This window comes from Heliangelus exortis, chromosome 4, assembly GCF_036169615.1.
Source record: "Heliangelus exortis chromosome 4, bHelExo1.hap1, whole genome shotgun sequence".
NCBI lineage: Eukaryota > Metazoa > Chordata > Aves > Apodiformes > Trochilidae > Heliangelus > Heliangelus exortis.
The window spans coordinates 43,445,969-43,462,565 of NC_092425.1; the positions used below are offsets into that span (position 1 = coordinate 43,445,969).

The window sequence follows — 16,597 nt, forward strand, 5'->3', positions numbered from 1 at the left end:
CTGCCCTGCCACCTGCAGTCCCCACACAGGTGCCTTGGAAACCTCCCCTGACTCTGACACCCATTTTCTCCACCAGTCCCCACACAGGTGCCTTGGAAACCTCCCCTGACTCTGACACCCATTTTCTGTTGAGGTGTGTGGGTGGCCTGCAGGTTCCCTGGTCCCAGCAAGGCCTGTTTGAAATGGGAAGATGTACACCCGTGGCAGAGAGGACTGGCCTTTCAGTGTACTGCAGGAAGTGATGGGAAGCTGTACTGGGAGCACAGGGTGTCCCTGGCCTGGCTGCTGAGCAGGGAGCACTGTTGATGACAGCAGTGCCCACGGTGACATACAGCTGATTCAATCTGAGCAGCTGGGCCACTGGCCCTTCAACTCCAATAGCCAGTCCAACTGCAGACAGTGCCAGAGGCTCCTGAAGAAGGTCTCGGAGGTCTGGTGGCAGGCAGGCAGGTAGGAGACTGTTTTCCCTTGGAGAAGGTTTTTTTTTTATTCTCAGTAACCAAGGGTATGTTTTGCATAATAACACAGCAGGGTTTCTGGTCCTTCCCTCTTACCAGGGCAACCCAGATGCTTCTAGTGCATATTAAAAGTAAAAAGCTGATTTGTGCTCATGTGGGTAGCTCAAGGCAAGGCTTGCTAGCCTATGGTCTGAGTGTGAGTACTGGTTTATGTCCTGAGAACTAGCTGTGAAACTGGTTACTTTCTATGGATTCTGGAGTTTGTGGAAAAAAAAACCAAACCTAAACCAACCAACCAAAAAAAAACCTCCATAGCGAAACAAAAAACCCCAAACAAAATATCAACCCCCCCCAAATCATACAATGTTCAGCAAATTTTTTATAGCTTTGTCATTCTTTACACCCATTATATGTTTTATTTAATTTCTGGTCCTACAAAGAGCAGACTAGTGTTGCAAAACCGTTGCTTTAATAATTTAGTTCAGAATAGCTCCCATGACCCCTGAAGCTTGCAGCCCTTCCTGGATTTGTCTTTAGAACATCCCTGTGATGCAAGGCAGCTTTTTGGGGCTGATGGGCTGTGGAGAACTAAGATGGAGGGATTACAGTTGCTTGGAGGAGAGGTATCAAACTTTTCAAACCTGCTCCTGGTGCTGGAGCTCCTTTGAGTTCTTTTAAGAACAGTTCTCTAGTAGATTGGTGGTGGAGTTGCAGTGTTGAGAGAGGGAAAGAGGGATTAGTCTTGGTAAAATGAAACCCTGATGGTAAACAGCAGGAGTTTCTTTTTGAATATTCATTCCAACTCTAGATTTGGTATGACAAGTGGAATCTTTTTGTCTTGCAGCTATTTGTTATTGTTGTATTTTTTGTGTGGAGCTATTCAGAGAAGTATCATGACAAGGGGAGAGGTTGCATGATGCAGAAAATGATCTGAAGGCTGCAGTAAGTCAGCTCCAGCCCATCATAGGGAGGGTCTCCAGCAGCATTGCTTGTTTCAGTAGCTCCTGGCATGGAACCAAACACCATCGTGGCAGAGGGATAGCTGGATCTAGTCTAGAGGAAAAGCAGCAGGAAACACAAGGAGTGGGGGGAAAAAATGCTTGTATTTCAAGGGTATCACTTGGGGGCCCTGCAGGTACCAGTGAGCAGCTTGACTTGCTGACTGAGGCTGAAAGTGCTGCCTGCACAGCTCAGCGCTCCCTGGTCTCTGCCTGGCAGGCAGGTGGCCTCTGTGGTGACATCTGGGTGGCTGCTGGGACATCTGGGTGGCTGCTGGGACATCTGGGTGGCTGCTGGGACACGTCCTGCCTTTAGCTTTGCTCCCACGAGGGGGACGCCTGTAGAGGTCCCTATTGTACTGCTAATCCAGGGAATCCTTTGGGACTCCTGCTTTACGACCCAGTTAACAAACAAACAAAAAGTGCAGGTACTCATTAAAAGCTCAGTGTAAGCAGTCAGTGTCGTGACAGCAATAAAAACCCTGACTGGGGCTTTGGGCTGCTCCTTCTCTCGCTGAATGGAATGGGAGCAGGAGCAGGCTCTGTAAGCAGCAGCTCTTGGCAAGCTGAAGGAGGTGCCACAGCACAGCTGGCACCATCAGTTTGTGCAGAAGAGGAAAATGTTTGATGGTAGGTTGCCCGACTCAAATTAGAATTCTGAATTTAATTTTAAAAAATCTTAACATAAAAATCTTAACTACAAAAATAGTCTGTGAGACAGAAATTCACAGACAAACGAGAGTTATAAACAGTTTCAGGTGCTCATTCTCTGGAGCAGGTGAAGCCCAGCTGAACTTGGCAGAGGAGGCATGTCCTTCAGAGTGATTTTAAGGAAGTTTTCTATCTGATTGTTTGGGGGTTTTTCCCTTTTGTGGAAATAAGGCCACCTGTGAGATGAAGCTGTAGCTCTGGGCTCAGTTTTCCACTTAGCAGTCAGATGCAAAGTTTTGATAACCTGTCTAACACTGAGTTACTTAAACACTGATGAAAACTCTGTGTCAGATTTACCTGGTGAATGCTGGCAAACAAGTTTCCTTGTAGAGATTCCCTAGTGACATTTCTTTTTAACAGCATTTAGTCCTTTAATAAGCAATAATACAGTTTGCTGTGCTTTGAATACCTGATACTCAGATGTCAGTCTGAGTTCCCTGGTCACAGCTGAGCAAAAGGATGGCATTGCCATTGGCTAACCAGAGACAGACTGATGGAGAGCCAGCTGGTAGGGGCCAACACGGGGCAGCTTCCTGGGCAGGGTACATTTGTGAGCCCTGAGCTGCTGCCCCAGAGATGCTGCCCCAGACACAAATTGCTCCTGCAAGCCCAGTCCTTGGAGTCACTGATCTGCCACCACCTTCAGCTTCCCAAGGCAAGGACCCACCTTATGATCCAGGGACAGGAGTGTCACCATCACTCCGTGACATATATTAATCTCTGCTTCTTTGGGTTATTCTTTGGGTTTCTGTTTTGTTGAGGGTGGGAATGCAAGAACCCTTCCTCTCAATTCCACACTGCGAGTGTGCAAAGACATCACTCCATGGCTCCAGCTGACAAGCAGCACAGCCAGGGTTGAGAAATGAGAGGACAGAGCTCTGCTTTGCAAGAGCATCTGACTAACCTGGGCAAAGCTAATTTGTTTGACATCATTTCTATACGTAAGACTAAGTCTGTTTGTGTCCCATTGTTATGGCAAATCCCATGATGAGCTGCATTTTATTGACTTCTCTTGGCCGTTTGACGGAGCCCAGCGGCAGATTTGAATACCAGCTCTGTTCCAGGAAGCTGTATTAATAGATACTAATTCCAAATTTAAAGGTTGTGGGGCAACGGGCCGGGCTCTCGGGGAGCTGTGACAGCTTTATGTGACAGGGAGGACCCGGGCAGTTTGATGCATCCCTGCTTGGTGAGGTATGCAGCCCAGCAGCCACCCATTTGGGTGGGTGAAGCAGGCTGAGGCAAGTCAGAGGCAGGCAGGGACAGTGAGGGGACACCTGGAGTGACAGCCCACCCTGTGCAGCCAGGACGTGCAGTGTTTGGCTGACAGTTCTGTGCTTTTCCCCTGTTTTAAAAGCTACAGCATCACGTGTTCCTGTGGGGTTATTGGAGAAAGGCTGTTGAGGAAGAGAAATGCAAAGAGGGCCCCCAAGGGGCTTTATCTCTGCCTTTCAGGCTGGCTGGGTTTCCCGGGGTGAACCAGCTTGCTGAAATGCAGGCAGGGCTCCTGAGGAGCTGAAAGGCAGGAAATTCCCTTCCCCTTTCCCCTTGCCTTGTTAATACTTCTCTTGACATTTTTGGTGGCACGTTCGTGACTTCTCATGTGCAAATACATTTGAAAGTTCTCTCCCCTCAGGCACTTCTCAACCACCTCCTGAACTCCTTCCTCCACCAGTAACTACTTTTTCCATCAAGATTACAGCAGCAAAAAATGTTCTCTATGGACTCGGTGTTCCTCTGTGCATGAAAAATGAGTGCAGGAGCCAAGAAATGCCAGGAGTTTCTTCTTGTGTGTTCCCAGGAAGAATGGCAAGTGGCAGAGGCAAAGGGCATGTCCTTACACCAGGACACAGAGGCTCTGAGGCCAGCACAGACATGGCCATGCCATGGCTCTGACTGCAGCAAAACCACACAGAGTTTGGGGGTGGTCAGATCAAGTTGTGTAAGCCCTCCCGTTGCTCCCTGACCCCTTCCTTCAGGCCCAGCCTGGTTCCTTTCAGACCCATCCCTCATGGCCTACCCAAAGCAGGTGTCCCCTCTTCCCACCAAGAGCAAGTGCCTCAAGGCAGAAGGAAAACCCCAGGGTTTACTCTGTATGGAGATTATTTCTTGAGTGGGGTGTGGGGGAGAGCTGCAAAGGAGCATTTTAACCCCATTCTGAGCTCTTCCCAGAGCTGAGCTGCATCTCACTGACAAGAAAATGAGAGGTCCGGTGGGATTGGGAGAAAAGATGGAGGCTGCTGTCTTGTTTCCTTTCCTGTTGCTCAGGGCACTTGTGTACTGGTTTGACCTCCTCAGCTCACTTAGGCAGAGAGAAGATGGCTCTGTGTGGGTACCCCTATAAGCTTGACCAATGCCCTCTTCTAAGTAAGGTGCCATATTCAACCTGCAGCCTAGAAAGTCTTTAAAGGGGTATTTAGAATGATTCCAAACAGGGTTGGTTTGTTTGCATTTTAACCCATTATATATTTGTGACATGTGGCAACTGAATGCCTCCTCTGGAGGCTTTTCAAAAGGATTAATCAGGAAGCAGGGATCTGTGATGTTCCCAGTTAGCTCTGGCCTATCTCCACACCCTGCTGCAGGCTACAGAAAATGTCTGGTGACTTCAGGGGTGCAATCCCAGGCTCCTTGCACCTTCTGAGTCCTGGGGTATTTGGGCATTTGTCTTTTGAGGGCCATGGGCTTCTTAACAGTTCCCATCTGTTTGTGGGTTTTTTAGTAAGAAGTACTCTGATATATAAGAAGATCAAGGGAAGAGATCCAAGCTAATGAGCTGTTCAGAAGCAGCAACTCCTGAATGTAAGTGTGCTTACATTTAGGTAAGGGTAAAGAGAAGGTGAAAAGCCCTGGGTGGAGGAAAAAACTTGTGGGCTGTTTGGACAAAAGCTGTTGAAATCCTGAGCGTTTTTCCATCCACTTCACCAGGGTTTGGAGCAGACTACATGTGGTTCATGGTTTGGGGGTCACCTGTTGCACTTGGGCCCCTGTCTCTCCTGTTTGAGCAGATGGAACTGTAGTGGAATTAATGTTGCCAGTTTTGAGCAATGTGTTGTAAAGTAACACCTGGCAGCAGTGGGAATCAGACTTCGTGTGTTTTCATAGGGTTTTTATATTGGCCATCCATCAGTTCTTCATGCCTACCACAGGACTTCTGGAGACTGATTATCTGTAATTTTAAGTGAATGAAAGTGAGAGTGCTTCTCTCCTTCAGTACATCTACTTGTATCTATTTGTATTGAAAGAAAACATGGCACAGATATGAGGCAAATTCCCTTTTTCTTTACATTTGCTTTGTTGCTTTATTTGCTCATTCTCCCTACATCACGGTAGCTGTGTGCTGCCACACACAGAATTTCTGTTATGCCAAAGATATTTCCTGTGATCAATGTCAACCTGACATGGAAATATAGAGGCCAGATGTCAAAGGTGCCCTGTGCATATGCTAGGAAATCTCTGACTTTAATATGCATGCCTTACCTGGTGCTGATGCAGAGCTGGAGCTCTGACGTAGGTTCAGGTGTTTTGGTAATGTTGAACAGCGAGTTTGTCTTTTATTTCTCATAAAAACAATCTTAGTTAACCTAGAACTTGGGTTCATATGATCAGTACGTGTGTAGAAAGCCCTGCAGACAACATCCCATTGTCCTTGAAAGAACCGGGTTAGGAAAAAAAGACCCAGAAATCCAAAACCCAGCAGTGTGGGGGAGAGTTGGATCCCATTGCTATGTGTCCCCCGAGCCCCCCGGGAGTGTTTGGAGCCCGTGGTGCAGGGGCAGATCTTCAGGCAAGAAGATGCAGATGATGGCCTGAACAGTCTTCATATGTGGCATGAGATCTTCAGTCCTGTGCTTTCCACATGTTAAATTCCCCCAAAGCTTATGGAAAAATGATAGTTAACAGAAGTAATATGGAATTACAGTTCCATAGGATTTAATACAAGTCATTGCCAAAGAAATGCAAGCAAAGGTTTCCATATATCAGAAGGAATTAGATGGTACAGAAGAAGCCTGCATCTGCCTCTGGGGGTCTTAATTCAGAAGCCTGTCTCAAGCTGTAGACCTCTCCAGTCTCTTTTGTAAAGCAACAAGCTCCCTGGGTACAAGACATGAGCTTGAAGTTTATTTGGCCTGTGCTAAGGGTGAGGAAGCAGCAAAGGGGGGAAAAAAGCATGGGTTGATTTGCTGAGACCACAGGATCTGACGTGTCCTGGCTTGTGGAACAGATGGGCCCAGGGGACCAAGTGTTCCTCACGTTTAATATAGCAACCTGACAGTTCTGAAATCTCTCTCCCTGGTCAGCTTCACATTCCCATTCTCCTGCAGCGTGGATCAGAGCTGTAGCATCAGGACAGGGAGTCTGGGAGGCAGATAGGAGTGCTCTGTCTGGCTGCCCACGGAGGGGTGATCTGTGAGGGTGGGAGGAGGTGCAGGTCTCTGCTCCTGCCCAGGTCTCTGCTCCTGCCCTGGCTGTGCTGCAGACGCTGTGCCTGCCTCGGTGCTGCCATTGCAGGGTATCAGAGGAGCTGCAGGGATGCCACGGGCTGAAGGCATTGCACACCACGCAGGTAGCTTGTGGGTGCTGGGGGTGGCAGACCGGTGCTTAGTCCTTCAGTAACACTTTGCAGCTGTAAATTGGAATCCAGGCTGTCCCTCAGCACGTCCTGGGGAAGCGGGCAGCCGGAGGGAATTCTGTGGAGCCTGCCCTGGGCTGTCAGGCTGCAGAGGAAGGCAAGGCTGCTCTGGCTCCTTTTGCTGCTTGCCTCCCTCAGCCCTGCCATCCACAAACAACTGGGGGGAGTTTCGGGTGTTACTAATTTTAATAAAGTGGTTTTAGAAATGTTTTGCCTCTCTGGAGCTTTCATAACATATACTAATGGAGGCTTCTGGCAAGAGCAGTAAAGCAAATTGCTCCCACCCTCTCTCAGCATGTGGTGAGCAGAGTCTGTCCCAGCAGCCTCGTGACTGAAAGTCTGAGTGCTGGGCAGCACCTGCCAAGCTGGGAATGCCCTTGTGAAACACCCGGGCCTTGGTGTCCAGCACAGAACCACCGACCTCTGCCCTCCACCTTCACCTTGCCCGTCATCTCTGCCAGCTTGTGCATTTCTTCCGAGCTGCTTGTTTTTGAGTTGGTGGGGAATTTGCACATCCTTGCACCATGGTTGCTTCAAAGCCTTAATTTCCTTTGCTTTTGAGGGCTTGCATCAGACTTTCGGGCACTATTGAACAGACATTTGTGTTTATCTGCCTGCCTGGTAAGGGAAAGGTAAGCAATTTTTATGCTTTAAATGCCTCTCATATCTCCCCAAGGGCGTTTAGTTATCTCATTCCTTAGCTGTAGATACACTTGTAGTGGGTGTAAGTTACAGTTTCCTCCTGCCTTATCTGCAAAGCAATCTGAAGCCCAGCTGAGTTCATAGTGCAATGCACAGTGATCTGCCTTAGAAGAAGTAGCGTCAGGACTTCACACCCACTGCCTTCTCCTCCACGTTTTAAAGGAAAGAAAAAGTGGATGATCATTTCGTTGAGGGCAGACACCTTTCCGAGGTGCAGCTGGCTGTTGTTCAGGTGTTGGTAACGACGGTTAGAGGTGTGAAAAACAGGGACAACGTTTCCCACTTGTGGTGGCAGCAGGAATGACAGCAGCGCAGACTCTGCCCCCCATGGGGACAGCCAGGGCAGCACTCGCAGCCAGAGCCATCTCTGCTGCCCCCCAAGTGACTGGCATGAGAGGAGAAGAAAACGGGGTGCTGCCTGAGATGTTCTGCTGACACAGGTCCTACTGAGCTCATTCTGGGAAGCTTGCTTGTGACTTAGGTGCTTTTTACCAAAGTCTGGGGGAAGTGTGCGTGCAGGGGGCTGGGGAATGAACTTTAGGAAAGCTTATCTTGGTTCCTCTGGAGTTCTGTGCAGGATGAACAAGACTTGCAAGTCCAGTGCCTTTTTCTGGTGTGTGCTGAGGACTCTTGGGAGGAAAACTCACCGCAAGACCCCCAGGTGCCAGAGTGTATTTGGTGCCAGACAGCCTGGGCTTCATTTGCTGCCATTCTGCTCTGCTGCTGTTCAGGATTGTGGTCGATAAAGCAGAGAGTGAGGGTGATGGGTGTAGGGGACTGGAACTGGGAGATGGTGTAAATGAGGTGGTGACAGAGAAGATGTGGCTGGGAGGTGAGCTGTGCAGCATCCAGCTGGGAGCAAGGGGAAGAAAAAGGCTGTGTTATGAAGTGGTCCCAGCTTGAAGCCAGCAAGGGTTGCTACATGCCACCAGAGGAATGGGGTTGTTTTGCAAGAGAAGAGCCCACAAGGCTGGAGAGTACAACACAACCACACTTCAGAGACACAGCTGTAGCTAAGGGGCTGTCATGGTCTTCTTTACCTTTAGAACTCCCTTCAGGACACTGGGCTGGCTGGGACAGACAGCTTTTACTGCAGTGCATGGCTTAGCTGGGTGTCTGGGAGCACCTCCATGGCCTCCCATCCACAATGCTGTGTCTTGTGGTCAAGGGTACAACAGAGACAGGAGTGTAAGAGCTGGGGAAAAGCAGCCTGGCTCAGAGACATGGAAGTTCATGGAACAGTGTTAGGTCCCATGTTACCTGCAGACCCTAGGGTGCTGGTAAGAAGTAGCTCTTTACTTTAAAGGGCACCAGGTAGCTGAGACAAGATTTTTTTAATTCAACATGCTTGGGGACAACAACAATACACGTTCTTTTGAGGACTTGTACGCCTGCCTAAGTAGTATTTAAGCTTGGATCAGCTATTATTTCTTGAATGCTTTACTGGCATCTGCCTTGATGCTAGCAGAGATGTAGCCTGGAGTTATAAATCTCTAAGGCACTTGTGTTGGAGCTAGGATGTACTGTTGGACTGCTTTGCATCAGTGTACTCCTGGTGTAGTGGGGTATTCAGACTTGCATTAGGGGTAACACAGCTTCTCCTGCACCAAGTGTTCTTACTGTTGTTCTTCTGTTCGCTTCCATGCTGGAGCTTCTCTGCATGGAGGCAGCTCCTCTGCTACCTAGTCAGTTAAACATGTGCCAGCCAGGTAGGCATGAACTGCTTTTAATGCAGTATTTAGCTTGGAGGGAGCTTCCAGCCTCTACCTTTGCTGAAAGGATTTGTCCTGAGGTGAACTGCTAACACGAGAGGTTAGTGTTACAGCTTCTTTTTGGGAGGTGTTTTTAGACTTACTGCAAAGCACCCTGTTTTCAACACTAGGGGAATTGCCAAGAAAACCATAGATTTTTCTGTCACTGTCTTCATTCACCTGGACTTAATGTTCATATGAAGGGGCAAAAAAAGCCAACCATCCTCTGGGTAAGATGTAGCAACAAGAATTCAGAGAAGTGTAATTCTCATGCCTTCTCTACTCGAATGAGAACTGCACAGCATAAGCCTATGGAAAATGATGACTGCAATAATAATGTATTCTTTGATTTATACTTCCCCAGCAAATGCTCTGAAGATGTACCAACTGCACAAACAATTTATAGAAGCCATGAAGTAGAGGCATTGGTACGTACAATTAGAGGCAATTGCTGTCAGGAGCAGTTGTGCAATGCTGCCAGTGAAGTTTTAGTGGAGAGAGATTAACTGCAGATGGGCATATATCAAACTGCTCTGCTCTCAGCCTGCGAGCACAGCTCAGTGATTTCCAGCAGGATATTTACAAATTGCTAATATCCTGTTTATGAAAAGCCTGTAAACAATCGAAGGCCATTGCCTAAAGGCTCTGTTGTTACTGAGATGTACGTAGAAGACAATTCCAAGATGTGCAAAGCAGTTGCCAGCTCTGGTGCTGTCACGTGGTGACCAAAGCTGCCTCCCCGTAACGAGAGAGGGGAAAGGGACTTGCACAGAGACCTCTTCTTGTAGTTTAGTTGACCTGTGCACCCTCTGAAGTGGATGATTTGGAAAGATGAGTAATGAGCTTTGCATACAGCAGCCCTTCCTGGAAATCTCTCTGCTGGTCCACAAAGGGGAAATGTTACAAGAATGAAACAGGGGGGGAAGGGTTGAGAAGCAGGGATGGAGATGAAGGTGTGGAGCTGTGTTCTGCACAGCCTCTCATGTCTGGCATGTTTCACCCAGGAGATGCCACCCCCTGTGCTAACTTAATGGTCTTTGTTTCGGTTGCTGTCAGGCTGCTGGTGTGCTTGGTTTGGGCAGGGTAGGTTAATCTGGGTGTGGAACTGGAAGGTGAATGTGTCAGGTTTGAAGGGGTGACCTTTGCTCTAGGCATGCTGCAAGTCGATGGCCAAAATGTCTCATCCTGAGCATCTAAAGTGCAGCCCTTATTAAACTCTTACATAAAAGTAGTTTTTGTGGATGTCAGTTTTATGGGAAGGCCCTGCAGGGGCGCTGTTGTTATTGAGGAATTTAACTGGATTTGCAGACCTAGCTCGTGTTTGGCAGCTTTGGATCACTGACCCTTGCCTTCTCTTTCATGAAGGGCACAGACACTGGCTGCAGGAGCACTGATCAAGAACTGCCAGCCCTAGCTTAGTGCTGTTCTTCCTTTAACAAATGACACCAATCCCATTAAGCCCAGCCCAGGCTTTCGTCCTGTCCCACTTGATCACAGGCGCATGCGCTCCGAGTGACATAAAGGAAATCTCCTGCAGCTCTTAAATAACATCAAGCTCCAGGAACGAGGGCAATGGGGTGGATGTGTAGATACCATGCAGAGGTGTTATCCATGGAAGTGTCACAGTCAGCCGACCAGCCTGCTGGCATCTCTCCCCCAGGACATCCAGCTGCAGATCCTCCCCTCATCCCATCTCCCGTGTGACCAGCAGGTGACCAGCACCCTCCCTACCCATGGGTGGAGAGGTAGGGAAGAGTTTCTGGGGAAGCTCCCTAGGCTTTTGTCTTCATTTGGCCCGCAGGCAAACCCACAACTCCTTTCTGAGGGGGCAAAGGAACATGCAGGGGATGAAAGTGTTTTTGTGTGCTTTTAGGTTAGGGAAGAATCTAGGCTGCACTCCTGCAGAAATGTGGGGTCTGTCTCCTTTCCCAGTGGCTGATGGCAGCCAGACCTGCATGTAGGTGGGAGGAAAAAACAGAATTGCAGGCAGATGGTTTCCCCCTGTGCTGGAGCTGTCTCTGCCCTTCTCAGCCCCACAGAGTCCTCCAGTCCTTCCCTGGGGCTCCCTCTTGGTACCTGGGGCTGTGGCTAAGCTGGTGAATTCATTTCCTCAGCCTGTGACCTAGGAACAGTGTCTAGGGAGGTTTGGATACCTGAGGTGATGTTCAGACCATGGATGGGAGGAGAAGGTGACTAGAAATGATTTCACATCATCTTGGTCATTTCCGAACCAAACCCCAGAGGTTTCCACATGCCATGTGACTCAGGGCTGGCTCTCAGGAGCTGCTGGGACTAAATTCACTGGAGGTGAAGGAATGTGGAGTTTTATAGCATGTTGGGCCCAGAGAGAGAGAAAGCTCAGAATGGGAACATCTTGATGAGTTTTGAGGCCCTGGGGTATTCCTGATCAGCTCTTTTCCCTTCTATCTGCACCCCATCAGCCAGGGAGCATGATGTGAACAGCCTGGCTGCACGGCTGCATGCTGTGAGCTGGGAGGAATGCCAGGACTGATTTTTGCTCGAGTTTTAGGGGAGCTTCAGTGCAGACCACAGTGTCCTAGTTGGAAGTATGGTGGTAGAGATGAATTGGGCACTGTGTTTATAGTTCCCTGGGGCAGGTTGTCTCATCACCTCTGCATGACAACAGCCAACACAACAAAGACCTGGTCTTGACAGCTTTTCTATTTTTTTTTTTTTTTTTTTGGTCACTTCAGTAATAGTAATGATTAACAGTAATTACCAGAGGAGAATTGGGAGTGTCCCATAATGCCAGTGGATGGGGGAATTCCACTAAGTGCATCTGCTCCCATGCCTACCGCTGGTTACCAGGCCAAACAAATATACAGGGGACCCGTGCCTCTTTCCTAGGTTCTGAAACATGTGCTGGCTGAGCTGGTTTCAGGTGAATTGCTGTTTACTCCATCACCCTAATGACGCATTCCTGCTGTGAGGGTGCCCAGCTCCCTCTGCGCATGGCTAGCGGGCAGGTGACAGTCACTGCTGAGTCTCAGCCAAAACACGGAGTCTGGAGGTGGCTGCAGCCCTTGGTGACAATGCCAGGCCTGGAGCACAGGCTGAGGCACAGCTCAGTGCTGCTGCTTCCCATTCAGCAGCACAAGCACAGGAACTCTGAGCCTGGAAACAGCCTCCAAATCAACCTTCCCTCTGCTCTGCCTTTCCTTTTGTCTCCTCACCCCCTGCAGCAGGGAAAGGGGTGCTGTATGCTTGCCAAAGTGCTCAAAGAATCATAGAATGGTTTAGGTTGGGAGGGCACACAGAGATCATCTACGTCAACCTCCCTGCCATGGAACACCTTGGGGGGGCAGCCACAGCTTCTCTGGGAAATCTGTTCCAGAGTCTCACCACCCTTGTACTTAAAAACTTCTTCCTAAGCTACAGTCTAAACCTCTTCTCCTTCAGTTCAACTCCATTTCCCCTTGTCATATCTCTGATGGACACTCTGATGAAAAGTCCCTCTCCAGCCTTCCTGGAGCTGCCTTCATTTCACTGTCCCCAGATGGATGTGGTGCTGAGGGCAGAGCTGTTGAGCAGGTGTGTGACATGGGCAGCCACTAGGAACCTGTTTTCACTTAGTTTCAGTCACATTGAGCACTGCTCAGGGGTCTGAGTGCTGCACCCATAGGTACACGTGGGCAACCACCAGAGAGGGCAGCTGTTCTTCTGTCTCAGTGCTTAACTCTCATCTTCCTGGAGAATGAGAAGCACTTTTGAAGAGAGGACTCAAAAGAGGTGCTGATGGACAGAACAGCTCACAGGTAGGTAGGTAGGTAGGTGAGGGGTTGGTGTTCTCCCAGCTTGCAACTTCTACCCTCTACAAGGGTAAAAGTAAGATAATTGCAGAGGTTGCTTTAGCAGCAAATAGAGACAGAAGCAATGAAAAGACCCTAGAAATTATAAAAGCTACAAACCCCTTGGAGGCTAAGAAATAAGTTAGCATGGAGCACTGGGCTGTAATTAGGAAAGGGAAAACACCAGCTGAGCATTATGAAGCTCTCCCTGCCAGTGAGATGTGACTCCCTGCCGGTCAGGGGTTGCCAGGGGAGAGTAATGGAAGTGCCAGAAGAGTGAAGCCTTAAAAACTGCCCTGTAGGGAGCAATCCAGCAGGAAATGGTGGATCTGGCCACCTTTTCCATCTTCTGAGACACACTGAGATGGATGGGAATTAGCAGTTTGAGTTTTGGGGGGTTTTTTGATTGCTAGTTAATGCTGACCTGAGAATCAGTAAATTGGGTAGATTTTTTTTTTTTTTTAAACAGCAAAACATCTGTGTTGTCCAGTAGCTTTAACCTCACCCTGCATTTACTGGAAGAGACATCAGCCACTTTCAGCCTTGGGGGTAGCATTTTGACCTCTCATAGTTTATAGGAAAGTCTGGCTGTTTAAGAATATTTGACCTAATTCATCCCTCATGTACATGACAGATTTGAAACTGACCTTTATATGGAGTAAGTTTGGCTCAAGGTTTTCCCTCACTCTTTGAGCTATCCCAGGTAAATATAGTCCCTTTTTAGGGCATTTGTGTTCCATTTGAGCCCCGTGGTTTTTTCCACTTATGATTTTCATACTTTAATATTAGTCTTCTCTAGTTCAGATGAAAAGGCTGTCAAGTGAGCTGCACCTCAGCTATCTGATCTAATGAGAGTAATTCCTGAAAATTTTGTGTTGTGCAATGAAACCTTACTGTGTATAAAAAAGTGTCTTACTTTTATAATGTGTAAAAAATTTGTTTTCAAAAATGATGGCCAATTTTCCCAAGAATTGATGAAAATTCTGCATTTTGTTTTTTTTGCTTGTGTGCATAACAGGGCCATGGGCTTCTGTGCAAGACTAAGAATGATTTTCTTCCAGTTTCAAAAATGCTTTCTAACAAAGAAATGTTGATTTTGCAAAAAGGACTTCCCAGGAGAGAAAAACAATGCAGATCCACCCACACGACAGCAATGTATACAGCTGGATGCAAACCCTACAGGAAGCAGCTAAAGTAAGTAGGAGCTGCTTGTCATGGATGGACTTAGTTGTTTTAAAACACTCCATCAAGTGGAAATACACGTGTGTATTCTGCAGCAAATCACCATGGGGAGAAGTATGTTAAGCACAGGAAAATGTACCTTTAACCTGTATTTTTTCCTCTCTAGATTGTAAAGGGTATTTTGTACATTAAAAAATCTTCTATGCCATCAGTTATACAATTAGACAAAGCTCAGTCCATGCACTTGAAATAATCGTGCTGTGAATCCTCTGCTCCATCCAAAGAGAGGTGAATGCCTGTTCCATCAAAAGAGGATTAAGCACATGATAGACTTGAGCTGAGCCCGTGTAGTTTGTAAAGAGCTTTTTATTTGAAGATGGATAATGAGCCATTGCGAAGTGGTAAAAGCAAGGAAGTCTTTTCCCTGATTTCTTAAGGTATTTGCTCGTGTACTTGTTACACTTTGTAAAGAAGAAAATCCTGAAACGCCAAAGCAGTCTGGGGGCTGAGTGGCACCGATCCATCAGTGCCGTGCCTGGGTGTGCCACTTCACCCCAGCTGAAATCGAGGGCAGCGCTGGGAGCTGCAGAGCACCCGTGATGCGGCGTTGCCCAACCCGCGCTGCCTCCCGGCGCTCTCCCTCCGAGCTCGGAGCCTCTGGGATGCAATCCGGCTGCATCACCCCCAACCTCCCGCTGCAGTGCCAGCTGCCTCCCGAGCCGTGCGTGTGTGTGTGTGTGTGTGTGTGTGTGCGTGTGTGTGCGGTAAAAACCCTGCTCCGAGAGGCTCCTCCGCGGGGAGGAGGGGATGGATGGTGAAAGCAGCAAGGCAGGGGTGCCGGGTGCGGAATCGCGCACCACGGGACCGAGAGCGTTACAGAAAGATGAAACGAAGTTGTGCGTGTGAGGCTTGTTTTCCAGATATTGAAATCTGAAAGAGGAAATTCCAATGAATGTCTCCAATTGTGTCAGTGTTACTTAGTATCTGGATACTGGGACAAGACTATAATTAAATGCTCTCTTTCAGAGGATAAATCATGCAGGAATTTAAGGGTGAAATTAATTATAAAGTGGAAGTTCTATGGTGATGCTGCTTTTTAAAGGCATCTGTATGCCCACACACAGAAATGCTTCACTAATCATTGCAATGCCTTCCTTTAGTCATTATGATCCCTGAAAGAGCAGGCTATAAAATCAGCCTATATTAAAGAAGCAACAAAACCAGTTATGTGGCATCAAAAAAATCTGCCATCTGCTCATCTTAAAGCAATAGGCTGCTCGTGTGGGGGGCAGGCCGTGGCCCTAATGCTAGAGGGGGGAAGAGGAGGACTGAGATTCCAGCTGTATCATGTCCGACTTACTTGTGGAGGACAAACTTCCAAACACTGCTTCCACACTGATCTTTATTACATTTATCTTGCTGACTCTTGTACCATTTAGATAATTAATAGCATAGTGCTGACATACAATTCTATAGCTAAGATGTTGCCTTCTTTCATTTCAGCATCTCCACACTTCTGTAGACCTAAGAAAATGCTTCCAAAGTAAGGAGGACTATGATTTGTAAGTACCAGATCTATTCCAGCTCCCTGAATTGATGGGTTTATTTCTTTTAATTGCAGTCTGAACATGGGGGTGTAGTATATCACACTCTGCAGTATCTCCTATGATTGACCTTCTTGTATCAATAACCACTTTAAAACGGAAAAACTAGAGACACTTGAGTCATCAGCTGTTAAACTGCACCTCACTATCAATACTTGAATTCCTTAACCTGTGAGACAGGCTTATCAGTTCTGCCATAAACTGGGTATCACCTTGCCCTTTTTTGATTGTGGAAAGTGGTATGGCAGAAGAGGAAGTTCTTTGCTTTAAAAGGAAGAGAAATAACCACTGCTGAGCAGCTTGTTTAGATAAAACACACTTTATATATCGGGCAAACGTGTCCCATACGTTGGGGGTGGAGCTCAGCTCTGGGGATGGGATGGAAGGAGCAAACAAGGCCTTGCCTAACATACTGACAGTGTGTGGGCTCAGCAAGGTGCCTGAAAGGAATTTTTGTACAAAGTACTTGTAACCAGGTGTCTGCTGTCTCAGGATCTGGAAGATCTGTGTCCACCAGGAGCTGCCCCTGCTGCCAGGCTGTGAGGTGGCCAAGGGCTGAAGGGAGTCAGGGGCTGGAGGGACATGTGGCATAAGCACCTGCTGATTCTGAGGCAGTGGTGGGTGGGTCAAGGTTCTGGGTGAGGTGCTGGCGTGGGCTGCAACTTCATAAACCTTTTCTGCCCCTAGGGCCGAGGATCCCTGGCCACAGCACCTGTGTGCCCAGCAGTGCCAGGAGATGGGAGGGTGGG

At 48.1% G+C, this 16,597-nt stretch overlaps 1 long non-coding RNA gene across 1 annotated transcript; it reads left to right on the plus strand.

The window, feature by feature from the left end:
• Positions 1-328: 328 nt before the first annotated feature.
• On the plus strand, positions 329-16,580 carry LOC139796280 (uncharacterized). The gene is made up of 3 exons (XR_011725916.1): positions 329-450; positions 14,081-14,256; positions 15,748-16,580. It is a non-coding gene; the product is annotated as an uncharacterized lncRNA (long non-coding RNA).
• Positions 16,581-16,597: the final 17 nt, after the last annotated feature.